The 13,205-nt window shown below is 45.3% G+C and overlaps 1 long non-coding RNA gene across 3 annotated transcripts; it reads left to right on the forward strand.

Moving 5' to 3' along the window:
• The first annotated feature begins 9,390 nt into the window (after positions 1-9,390).
• On the forward strand, positions 9,391-12,921 carry LOC136360365 (uncharacterized). Of its 3 annotated transcripts, none has more exons than XR_010743452.1 (4): positions 9,391-9,557; positions 9,958-10,068; positions 12,356-12,586; positions 12,748-12,921. It is a non-coding gene; the product is annotated as an uncharacterized lncRNA (long non-coding RNA). The 3 variants fall into 3 exon arrangements; XR_010743450.1 differs by having other exon boundaries at positions 12,373-12,586; XR_010743451.1 differs by lacking the exon at positions 9,958-10,068 and having other exon boundaries at positions 12,373-12,586.
• Positions 12,922-13,205: the final 284 nt, after the last annotated feature.

Here is a 13,205-nt window from a genome sequence, read left to right on the forward strand (position 1 = left end):
TGGGCACTGCCCTGGCCCTGCTGCCACCCCAGAGCTGGCAAAGCCCAGGGGCCACTGACCTTCTTGGCAGTTCCACATCATCCCCTTCTGACCTTCCTGTCAGAGCTGGATGTGTATCACTCATCAGGTCAGATATCTGTAGCACCTTCCAACTGAGCAGATCTTCAGCTCTCCAACCTCCCTGTGGTGTGAAGCCCCATCTGAGCCATGGGCTCTCCTTCCACACTGCTCAGAGGAGGCTTTGCAGCTCCCCATGACAGTATTTGGAGCAGCCCATCTTCCACAAGCTGTAATGGAGCCAGGATAAGCTTTCTCAGCGAGGATAAATTTGTCAAAATCAAGATCCCAAACTATTTACAAATTCAATTCAAATTATTTTTGCCAGGAAAAGTCCTGCAGAATCTGGGAAGAGGGATTGCTGGAGCAACGGGTGAAGCCCTGTTTTACTGGAAATATCAGTGGCTGCACCATCCTGTGCCTGCAGACCCACAGGATACCTTCAATCCCAAGCTGTAGCCCATTGGGACAATCTGAGAGTCCTTAAAATCCATGCATGACTGCTTAAACTTGAACCACTTCTGCCATAGCAACAAGGCTGGCTGGTATCTTGACATAGTTCAGGGCTCTGTGGTGTCCTGATTGAGCTGTTCAGTCGAGTGTGAAGCACTTAAGTAATCACTAAGGTGACGCTGGGAACAGCTCGAGCTGATAGTGCAGAACATTCACTCAGAACAGAGAAAAAAATGAACCCTTCTCTTTTTATCTTTCATTACTCACACAAAATTGTCCTGATGTGGACAGAGAGATGGAGAAAAGCATCCCCCCAACTCCAGCCTCTGTCTGTGAGTCTGGGATCCCCCCAGACAGGCCTCTAAGGCAGCACCCTGGTCCATGTCTCCTACTAGGAGACATATAACTGGGAAGACTATGAAGGCCTGAACTCTTTTTTTATGATTTATAGGGGCCCAAATGGCTTCATGTGAAGTGAAACATGAAGTAAATGAAGATTTTGATTTTTAAGAGTATTTTGACAAGAAAGAAGAAAGCAGCACAATTTTCTGTTTGGCGCTTAGGAAATAGACTAGGGCTGCAAGCAAGAAATAAATGATTCAGGGATGGCATAGATGAGAGAGCTGAGAGTAATGGGATTAATATAAAGAAGAACATACTGACATGGAAAATGCATTCTCTAACAGCCAGGAGCAGCTCTCCGAGAAAGGGATGAGAGCCCCAGCATGGGAACTTGCAGTTTCCAATAGAATACCCCAGAAAACATCCCACTGAGGATGGTCCCATCCTGCAAGCCCCCATTGGTGGGAAAGAGTGAATCCTTAGTTCCTCTGCCACTACCTCACTCCAGTTTCTTCAATTCTCACACATTCTTCAGAGTTGTAAGACTGGCTCTGAAAATGATGAGCAGTTGCAAAATTAATTGCTTTAAAAGCAAAAAAGGAACAGAAAATGCCTGAAGGTGCACAGACAGATAATATGCTGTATTCATAAAGGTTTTAATAATTTATTGCCAGCAGCTGTATAAAGTTGTTCTGTTCCCTTCCACCACTCCTTTTCAAGGACGACTCAAGGAACAGGAATCAAAGGATATCTTCCATCCTAGGTGGAGTTATATTTCATTAACCACAGAAACTTGTTTTCTGGTGAGAAATTAGAAGTACTTTTATTGAGTTCAAGGCTCGTGAAAAATTCCAGATGAATACCGTAAAAGACAGTGTTTGCCTCGGTTCTGGCTGGGAAAGAAAACCCACTAAATATCACATCTAACCATGCCCTCTGGCAGTGGGAAGCCACTCCCCTTTGTCCTGTCACTCCATGTCCCTGTCCAAAGTCCTTCTCCATCTCTCTTAGAGTAGAGTTGGGCACTGGAAGGTGCTCAAAGGTTTCACTGGATCCTTCTCTATGTCCAAGCAGGATGCACAAGGGATGATGCCAAAGATGATTTCATTCATGTCCGTTCCACTCTGCACCTCAATTCCATTCTTTTACCATGGTATCATGAGAACTTCATTTAATCTGATTTATGAGCTGCTGGCTCCATCCTCGAGCCAGGTGCTGGTGTCACATCATCATCACTAAGAGTGTAGCACCTATAATCCTGACGCAACCATGGTCTTAGCTTCTTCCACTGGGAAGAAGAGCAAGCTGTCACAGATATGAGACATCTTCTTATAAAATACAACCAAACCTGAGATACTTTTGTTTTAACTACCTCGGTTAAAAAATATCCCAGTCCCAAGTATCCAAGAGGAACAAAACCAAGTGGACACCTAATGTGTATTAAATTTATGCGTTCTGCTCATCCAGCATTGCAGAGATACGGCGAATAATGCTGAAATCTCAAGAAACCTTTATTCTGTGCTGATTGAGAGCCATCTCTTTGCTGAATTGAAGACATGAATCTCTTTTTTTCCATCTCCTTTTCTCATGCCCCAGACAAATTTTACTGTCTTAGAGACTGATGAAGTGGTCATTGCTCCAGCTGCACCATGCAGCCTACTCCAGAGAAAGCTCCATGTCCTCAGCTTAGGCACTGATCAGGTGCATCTGTATGTTATTGTATTCAACCCTCTCTTCACCAGAGACAAAATAGCTGGTAGAGAACTGTAGGAGAAAAAGGAATTTCATTTTCATGGATTTGGGAAGGCAAAGTATTTTGCAGGATAAGACAAAGGAGGCTATTATTGCTTTTTTGATCCTTTTTCTTTAATGAACAAGAATGAAAAGAGGAGATAAAACATTCAATTACTTGGTTCAGATTCCATTTCAGTCTGGTTTTTCTCACCTAGAAAAGGTCTGATGGACCGATGGGGATTGTTGCTGTGGTTTTCACCCAAATATAGCATCCAGCTCATCAGCTTTTTGGTTCTTTGTTCATCTGATATTTTTCTTACCTGTTAATTTGTTTCTTTGCTATGTGGTATTTCTTTCACATCTTACAGAACCAAAACTTTCAGCACTCATTCTTTGCCACCTGTTACTCCTCAGATCATTTCTGTCCCAGTCTTCATTGATGTGAATATTGTTTGTGCCATCCAAGGGCTCTCCTCCACATTAAACCTAATCCAAGCAGTCATGTCCATGGCTGAAATCCTCCTGCTAGTACTAAAGAGGCAAGAAGCTTAAAGATTCTCGTGTTTTTTCTGCCCCTGCTGAATGCTGTGTCCATCAAAGTAACTGAATCTTAATTCACATTGGTGGTAACCAGCTCCATAAGCAAATTCCACAGATAGATTTCAACCCAACTTTTCTTTCTTGAGTGATCAAGAAGAGGAAGTTGGAAAAAGGCTCACTTGCTGTCCTTCAGCTTTTTCCTTCCCTGCCTTCCTGTACTTCACATCCCCCAGGTTCGTGGATTCTTGGCACCCCAGAATTTAGAAGGACTGTTTTCCTGGTGAGCAGGAGGCACAAAGCTGGAGCAGGAGTGATGAAGATACCTACTCACATCCATAGGTATTTGTCCCTGCAAGTGTGAACCACAACCCTTTACTATCTCTTTTGTCCACTCTGGAGGAAACAGCATCAAGTTGGTCCAGAGAAGGTTCAGGTTGGGTATTAGGGAAAGTTTCTTCCTGAAAAGGTTTGTCCAGCCCTGGCACAGCTGCCCAGGGCAGTGGTGAAGTCCCCTATCCTGGAGAGATTTAAAAGCTGTGTGAATGTGGCACTTGGAGATGTGAGTTAGTGGTGGCCTTGGCAATGCTGGGATAGAAACTGGACTCTGATCTCAGAGGGCTTTTCCAACCTAAAAATTTCTGTAATTCTCTCCAAAGTTCCTTTGATCTCCCTGTTTTCTTCTCCTACTGCTATTTTCTCTGCTTCTCCTTAACAGCAACACAGAAGTGCCAACTGCCTTTCTTGTGACCTTCATGTATTTTATATTCACACATCAAATGCTTGAGAAGGGAGGGAGGTAAAGGTGTTTTGTGGTTTATATCTTATTGATGGGATTCTCTCCAGTGCTTTTGATACACAGACTTGAGTCAATCGATTTCTGGCTGTGTTTCCCAATGAGCCTCCCTCCTGTCTGCACTGAATTGGTTTTCTTGTGCAGATTGCAGTGATACCAATTCTGTGTGGGAACACGCATCCATGAGATTAACTTGCAGAACTGCAATGCAGGTAGCATCAAGATAGTTCAAAAGAAAGAAAAAAACAAAAAAAAACAAAAAAAAAACCCCAAAAACAAACAAACAAACAAACAAAAAAAAAAACCCCAACGAAAATCAGGGCTGTTGAATTGCTTTTCTTCTTTGCTCAGTTTAACAGGAAGAAAATACATGAGGACCATATCATGGCCAAGATCCCAAGAAGTAGGTGACTGGAACAAAGAATGGAGGAAATTTGTTGGTCCATGAACCAAGTCCAGGACACCAATTTTTTAAAACTGTATTCCCCAAGCTTGTACAGGTCTATTGCTTCATCATTTTGTCAGGAAACATTGTGGGCTGCACTGCTTCTCTCTGAAGCTGAGGGCTCAGTTTAAACTTTCAGTTTAAAGCTGAGTTTAAAGTGAGAGAGGGTAAGATTAGATTGAATATTGGGAAGAGATTCTTCCCTGTGAGACCCTGGCACAGGTTGCCCAGAGCAGCTGTGGCTACCCTATCTCTGAAAGTGTCCCAGTCCAGGCTGGACATTGGAGCTTGGATAAATCTGGTCTACTGAAAGGTGTCTCTGCCCGTGGCAGGGAGTGTAATGAGATGATCTTTCAGGTCTGTTCCAACGCTAACCATTCCTTGAATTTATGATTACACTAGGCCTTGACAGTGTTGACAGATCACCACATTGTTTCTGAAGTCTGGAGATTATAAGCCAAATGTTCCAGACTATTTTTGTCTTGATTAGATAAAATCAGTCATAGAAGCACAGAATATCTTGAGCTGGAAGGAATCTATCCAGGATCATTGAGTCCCCTGACACTCCAAAAACCCCATCCTGTGCCTGAGTGCATTGTCCAAATACTCCTGGAGCTCTGGCAGCTGTGGGGACATGCCCATTCCCTGGGCAGCCTGCTCAGTGTCTGACCACCTTCTGGGGGAAGAACCTTTCCCAGATATCCACCTAAACCTGCCCTAACACAGCTCCAGCCATTCTCTCAGGTCCTGTCACTGGTCACAGAGAAATGAGATAAAATATCCTATTTCCTGCCTTAAATAACTGCATGTTGTTCCTCACCGTGTTTCACTCAAACCCAGTATGTAAATCATCTCTAATCACTGGTGGGTTACAGGGAGGGCACAACATCATGAAAAATGCCACAATTCCAAAGCAGATCCTTGTTCTGAGTCAGAGAAAACATTACAACCTCTGCTAGAGAGAACCACTGAAAATCCCTCAAAACTTCTGGTCAATCAAAATGTTCTGTTTCTATTTTGACTGTTTTCTTTTTCAGTACATAAGAGACTGATGTAAGCAGCCCTTCTAAAATGAAAAATGAAAAGGCCTCACTCTTAAACTTAAAATGTTAAAATACTTTGGTTTAATACCTTTAGAATACTTGTGAACCTTTAGGTTTTTTTTTTAGGATGTGCTTTAATTAAATCTTCAGTCTCAGGGAAGCTCAACTCTTTGATCTGCCTCAGTAAACAGAACTGTAGAATCACAGAATGATTTGTGTTGAAAGGGACTTTAATGATCATCCAGTTACAGCCCCTGTCATGGGCAGAGATGCCTTCCACTAGCCCAGTATGCCCCAAGCTCCATCCAACCTTGCCTTGGACACTGCCAGGGATCCAGGGTCAGCCACAGCTTCTCTGGCCTCACCATCCTTACAGGGAAGAATTTCTCCCTAATATCTAATCTACATCTACTGTTGGTGTGAAGCCCTTTCCCCTTGTCCCTTCACATCCTTGTCCAAAGCCTCTTGCTCTCCAGCTCTTTTAGGCGCTGGAAAGTGTTATAAAGTCGTGAAATGGGGGCTTAAACTGCTCTTTAGTTTCATCCTTTCTTGGTGTAAGCCCATCCTGAAGGAGATGCACAGCCGCCTCTCCATTAAATCATGTTTCATTGTGAGTTATTTCAGAGTTTCCAGTTTGCTCTTTTAGAGTGAAACCCTTCACCCTCCTTCCTGGGTGAGTTAAATATAAGGCAAATGGTTCAGAGGCTCTGGGAACCAGTTTTTGGTACCAACTTAATCTCAGGTTGGTAGATGCTAAAGGTCCCTTTCTGATAATATTTACACAGACTAAATGAAGCCATTCAAGCCAAGGCTGAACTCACCTGAATTACAGAAATACACTTTACACAGCCAAAGTTTTTAAAAAAAAAACCTCAACATGGAAACCCCCAAGCATTTTGTGGGTTTTATTGGCTTTGCTCTTTATTGAGCCACACCTTTAAGTAATGACATTGATACCTTCTACAAACAGCATTAAATAGATTTTGCACTCTCTCATGAGATCTTTAAGCCCAAGTTTTCCAATATCTCTGTCAATACAGCAGCAGAGGTTGCATTAATTGCAGGTCCAAGCTGACAATGTCCCGTGCATCCTTTGTTCATTAATCTGTTTGTGATGTTCATTGCATCTAATCTAAGTCTAATCTGAAGTTAGACTTTTGGAACAGACAGTGTACCTCAAACCACAAGGCTTGTTAAACTTTGTTCTCTATTTTGTAAATACAGAGTGTAGGTAAGCAATTTGTCTTCTTGTTGTACTACAGAATAGAATGAAGAAGGTTCCTACAATGTTCCCATTGAAGGTGGAATGTTCAAGGATATCAGTATGATGGTTCTCAGGAATGAATCTTGTGCCCAGCAGTCTCTAGGGCACAGCAGAGCAGAGTCTTAGGGACTGGGGCTGTTTTAATGTGGAGCAATTATAGCTGGGAACAGCTGTGGGATCTGACTCTGCTAATTCTGCTTTTTCTGAAGGTGTATGAAACTGTGCTACCAAAAGGGCTATTTTCTCCTCATAGAGCTTTCCCTCTATGACCATTAATGTATGTATGTATTTTAATTATGTTACCAGATATACTAAGAACATTACTTTCAAAGTCAACATCTGTAGTAGATTTCTGTTTGGTTTGTGTCTGAGAAGTGGGATTTATGCTGGAGAGGTGCTGTTGGGAAGAAAGGATGGAGTAAATCTGCTCCAGGGATGGGAGGTAAGGGACTGAGTTGCAGGGAAGGAGAGTATTTATAAACTGTATCAATATTTCCCTGAAAATGGGGATAAAGCAGTGCTGGAGGTGCTTGGGTTTGGCCTGGGCCTGTGAGGATGAGCCATAAACCATCCAGTGGAGCCCCTGAGCCCTCCATGAATATTCAAAATGCTTCCATAGAAAGGCAAGGCAGTCATGATTCCAGAGGAAAAATTATTGGTGGTTGCTTATGATCAGTGGGAAATTTTCTTTGGAATTATCAATCAGAGTGTATTGAAGCAGAGCATTTCTTTTGTCTCTTTCTCTGGTTTGTAATTTCCTCTCTGGCTTAAATGAGTTTTCTGTGCTCTTAAGGAAGCCGTGTGTTTCCAGCTGAAAATCTGGGGTGGGATTTGAATACTCCTGGTTATTCTACACAGCTACTTTGGCTTAGGGTCAGAGAGAGACAAGGGAAATTACTTTTTATTATCTTGAAATTTTTCAAACCGAAGTTGCACATTGTCTTGCCCCTCTGCAAAGCACTGCAGGCACATGGGAGTAGCTCAGTGCTGGCCTAGTGGCTCTGAGAAATAACAGTGTTTGAGGGGTTTAAGTGTTAATGCCAGCTCTCTTATCTCTTGGTTCCAAAGATTTGGTCTTACAGTCCCACTGGGATGAGGAAAAAACCCCCAAACTTCTGTTACTCATGGAAAACCTTCTGTTATTCATTGTACAGACTTTAAATTCTGTTGTCTGATTTACTGTCCAGTATCTTTCTAACAAAACCTGTTAGAAATTTAGATTAAAGATGAAGAGTTGGGTCTGTTCATTAGAAAATCTTGTGAAGCCTGAAGGACTGGAGTGGTGACTGCTTCAGCAAAGTTTATTTATTAACATTATGTCAGATTTCCCTCAGCCCTGGGCAGGAAACCTCTGGGATCGTGTTGGAGGTCAGAATTCTGTCTGTTTGAGGCTGATCCAGGTCAGGTCAGTGTTTACCTGTAGGTGTGGGGTTTGGCCCCAGACGCTGAGTTTAAACAGGATGAGGATGACAGATGATGCATTTTGTTGCATCACAGGAGTTTATATCCCCGCCTCTGCTGGGATGTGTCAGCGCAGGGGGCAGAATTAAGCCTGCACATCCCATGGGCATTGCTGGCCTTTGTCTGTCTGTTGTGCCATCAGACCACGGGAATGTGCTGCTGCCACTGCCACCCCAGCGGGGCGCTGCATCCTCCTGGCAGCTCACACACGAGCTCCAGGGGTGCCTCTGTGCCGTGTTGGGAGTGCTTGCTGGGAATGTGCCTCATCTCTGGGAGTATCCCTTTGTTCCTGGGCAGCTGGACTGAGCCTTTGAGCTTGTCAGCTTCAGTGTTTGGTGGCAAAAATCACTGAAAGGAAGAATGACAAAGAGACTTGTCAGAGTGGTGCTGTCACACCCCACTTGACAGCCTGTGCTTTGTGTTGGAGGTTGTTGGGTATTTGCACTGCAGGGAATGAATGTCCCCTTTCCAATGCAGCCGAGAAGGTCCCAAAGGCTCTTACAAGGAACATTTCTTCTTTACTTTCGTTCATTTGTGATAACATAATCTCCAAACAGCCATGAGCAATGCCTTAATTTCTCCTGGAGAAAACCACAGGGCAGAGGCAGTTTGCAAAGCAGCCCAGAATTGTGTTTGGAGAAGAGAGTGCTGTGAGTGCTGGCAAGCTGCATCTGCCTGTGCTCGTATTCCAGGAAAAAAAATGCACTATGCCAATTAATTTTTAGTTCTTTCACCTAGAAAAGCTCTTCCTAGCACACAGGGAGCAGATCTTTATTCCTCAAGTGCTCGGACTGGACTGGGACCACCCCACAGCTGAGGAATAATTTCATTTTTCCAGATGGAAGCGGGAAAACCGCGGACTTCCATTTATGAACAGCTGGAGAGAAACTTGGAAGAAGTCTTGCAAGTCGTTTATGATTTATTCTGCTCCGGCATTTGGCCCCTCAATGCCCGAAATCTTCGGGCTCCCCGTGTGAGGGCGGGGCGGGGCCTGGCGCTCGGCAGGCTGCGCAGTGACGCGGGCACTGTCAATGACTCGCCGGTGCCGTCTGCTGGCGAGAAGCGGTACTGCAGAGGGACAGCGCGCATGCGCATTGCATGGGGAAGGCTGTCACCCGGTAAAGGGCTAAATGAGAACCCCTGAGCATGCGCAGTGTTGTGGAAACAGGCAGCGCATGCGCAGTGACGTGCCCGACGCAATGTTTTAGGGCGGGACGGAGCGGCTCAGTTGCGCATGCGCACTGGTTTATTACATGAGGCGTTGTTGCTCTGTGGGGATGGGCCGTGGGGGTGGCTTGGCTGTGCGGAGCTGCCGGCAGCGGCTCGGCAGCGCCACACGCGGGTTCTGGCTGCGGCAGTGGCGGGCGAGGGTTGTGGTGACAATGGAGGAGAACGGGAGTTGCTATGGCTGCACCGCGGTTGAAGGTGAGCGAAGAACTGCAAGTCCTGGGAGAAGCCCCGAGGATGGCGGTCCCGGGGCAGGGCCGGGAGCGGGCAGCTGGGGCTGTGCGGGTCAAAGGCTGTCCCGACGCGGGCACGGAGCCGGGGAGGAGCAGCGGGGCTGCCAGCCGCCCGGCAAAGCCTTTCCTGGGAAACAAAACCTGCGGTTTCTCCCACCCCGGCCCCATGACGCGGGGCAGCGCAGGAGAAGGGAGCAGCACCTGAGCAGCTGGGCCAGTGCTGGGGCACAGGAAACATTCGTTTAAATGAACGTGGAAAGCAGAGAGAGAGCTGGTATAAAATTCTGTGGGTGCTCGGCAGGTGAGGCATGACTCGGGAGGGAGTCGCTTTCCTGAGCTCCTGAAGTTCAATTTGCCTTTCTTAGGAGTAGACTTGAGAAGTTTCCTGTTTGGAATTGGGCTCCAAAAGGAAGGAACCTGAAACTGCTTCTTCTGATAAATCCATAAATATGGGAGGCCATATGAAGCTCACTGTTGTAAGTATCCAGTAACTTCCATGGATATTTTAACTATTAAAAATGGTGACTTTTATTTTCGGGAGCGAGTCCCGGCAAGGGGCGCTGGGGACGCTTGTGGCTTGTCAGCTTCAGACTGTGCTCGCAAAAGTCACTGAGAAGAGAGAGGAACAAACTCAACCTCGGCCCCGCAGGCTTTTCTTCCGTGGGCTTTTTTGGTATTGCTCTTTAACCGAGGCGCGCCTGTAAATAATAACGTGGGCGCCTTCTAGAAACAGAGATCAGTCCATTTTGCCCTCTCCCTTGAGAGCTTCGGGTCCATGTGTTTTCATTGCTGTGTCAATCCAGCGGCAGGGGCAGAGGTAGTTGCAGTGCAGGTATGGCGTGGGTCTTTCCGGGCCGCGGAGTGGGGTTTTTGGTGCTAGTTTGGTTTTTTGCATTGGAGTAGTGTTCAGTAGTTTTAGAAGAAGAAGAAACAGTTTAGAAAAAATTTTTTGTTTTGGCTAATAAATGAGAAGTTAAAAAAAGAAAAAAATAGGGGGTTCTGTTTATTTGTGTTAGATAATGTAGTTGAGAGAGAATATGGGGGAGGATGATAGAGGATATCATATAATATAATTTTAAGACATTTTTATTTTGTACTGTCAGCTTAATGCCCAAATTAATATATTTTAATTATAGATAGATAGTGGCAGTGCTATTTAAAAAACGGTGTTTTATAGGCATTGCCTATATATGTATAAAATATCTATGTATATTTATTCAATATTACATTCTTTGGTGGTATATAGATCCATTTTGGTGGATTTGGACGTGTACAAATAGGAAGATAGGTAGAGGGTTCTGACTGTAGGATTCTTGGGCATCCATCATTGCGGTTCTTGGGATAAGTCATCCCACTGGCACCTTCTTCCTGCAGGGTTCTCTGAGCCTGGTCAGCTCGCCATCGGTCTTACCTCAGTCATCTCATTCAGAGTTCTCTTGGTCCTCAGGCTTGTTCTTCTTGCCAAGAGTTTTGTGTCCCCTCATTTGTCGTGTCCTGTGTCACAGGTGTCAGTGTGGATTTGGCCCGGAGCTGCTCTGCCTTGCTGCTTAGTCTGGATGTAGGGGTAATAGGACAAGTCCCAGGGACTTGAAATTTGTCCCGTAGGGTGTAGTTGGCCTATAGAGGGTATTCCTAGATTGCCACAAGATATCTGGAGCTGTTAAGTTATCCTGCAGCACTTTGACTTTTGTCCTAACTTTCAGATGCAGAGGGATAAAATCTGTGGTAGAGCACCCCAGAGACCCAACACCTGGGGCTGACACTGTTCCACACTGAGAGTACTTGGTAAATGTGTAGTTTTGTGTAGTTGTGTCCTGGATTTTTTAATTTTCTACTAGGTTTTAGTCATCAACTTGGTAAAAATAAATAGTAAGGACTGAAAACATGAGGGGCTCGCAAGTTATAGGCTCCAAAGTCAGCGGGTTTTTTAATAGCTGTGAGATTTATATCTTGATTTTGAGACTGTCTTTTGGCCAAGTGTATGGTTAAAAGTATTATTTTATAGTTAACTGCTTCAACAATTTATGGTGTAAATACCCTCTAATGTCAGAAGGTTAAAGCACTAAACACCAACATGGCACTTCCTTAATTTTTAGCAGCAAAACTTGATCTTTACTAAACTTAAAACTTCATTTTTTTGCTGCTAATAAGTTAATAAAGGTGTTTATCAGCTTTTGCTGCCCTTCACTGATGCTCAAGGTCAATAAGAAATTGCTCTACTGTTCTAAAATAAATACGGATTTTAGAGCTCCCTCATTCTCTCTAGACTAGAAACATGTGGCTTAATTTTTGATCTTCTTTCTTTTGGTTTCTGTGCGTTTTAAGCTGCACGGAGAAGGTGTCTGTGGACGTGGCACCCAGGGAATAGTGCTGGAAAGGGCAGGATGGAAAGGAGCGGCTCAGGAATCCAGAAGCAGCAGTGGACTGGGAGCTGGTGATCCTGCCTCAGTCACACTCTCCTGGACAGTCTGTGCAATGATCATATTCCTGTTTTCCTTCCTGAACCTGGAGTTGGAGGAGAACAGAAGTCTTGGCATTGGTGGAAAGGGGAACTCCAGGGAAAAACTGCCATTTGTGTCCTCAGAGAGCAATGGGGAGAGCCTGAGAGAAATACAGGCTGGCTGAGGGATACTTATGACCCCTCTGCAATAAATTCCCGTGTCTCCTCAGACCTGCTGGTTTGCAGTAGAGTTTGGACACATTTTGCTGCAGCTTTGCTTCTTAATAACTGGAGATCCATGGATTGCTGGGTGATTTCCATAGGTTCTCCTGTTTTGTAGGAACTTCATGGTGAGGTCAGTGTTCTGAGGGAGGCCCTGGCAAAGCTGCCAAGGGCACGGAACACAGAGCGTCCAGGGGCCTTCAGAACCTGAGTTTCTGCTGGAGCGTGCTGCGTGCAGTGCTGGATGTTTAACCGGGGTTTGGGGTGTTCTCCCGCAGTCCCGGCTCTCCCTGAGCCGAGGCCTCGCTGTGTCCCAGCACTAAACCCGGCAGGTGGGTGTGCTTTTCCTGCCCTCTAATCCCACGGGCAATCCCCGACTCCTGGAGCTGCCTGAGGCACGGCCCGGCTTCACTGCCTGGGAGCTGCACTTGAGTCTGCCTGAACCAAGGGCACCCTGTTGGAAACTTTATTCCTGTTATGTTTCCTTTTCCAGGTAGTTGCAGGCAAAAAAGGAGAGAGCCAGTAGGAAGTGAAGCCACTGGCAAGGCCTTATCCCAGTCCAGGGTTCCCACTTTTCACTCTGACTCCTGGATAATTGCTTGGCCATAACCACAGACTGTCTGTTTGATTTCCTGCCTTTTCCAATAAATCGGTGCTTTCAGCTGGAGTGTGTTCCTGGTGTCATCCTCCTCCTCCATGGATTTGTAAATAGAATTCCTGACTTTTGCTGAGTTGAATTTTGTTATTCCAGCAGTTGTGGCTCTTTATTCCCTTGAAACTTGCCAACTGCTGAGAGTTTCAGATGTCAAATTGTTCTGGGTTGACCTGCCTCCTATCCCATATATCCCATATCTTGGATACATTGTTGTGTCTGGCAGCTTGCCCCTCCCTCTCTGGCGGGGCTGCTGGCTTCTTGCTTTGCGGCCGCTGGCTTGATCGCTGTGGCTCTCT

Source organism: Sylvia atricapilla, chromosome 4, assembly GCF_009819655.1.
Source record: "Sylvia atricapilla isolate bSylAtr1 chromosome 4, bSylAtr1.pri, whole genome shotgun sequence".
NCBI classification, from domain to species: Eukaryota; Metazoa; Chordata; class Aves; order Passeriformes; family Sylviidae; genus Sylvia; species Sylvia atricapilla.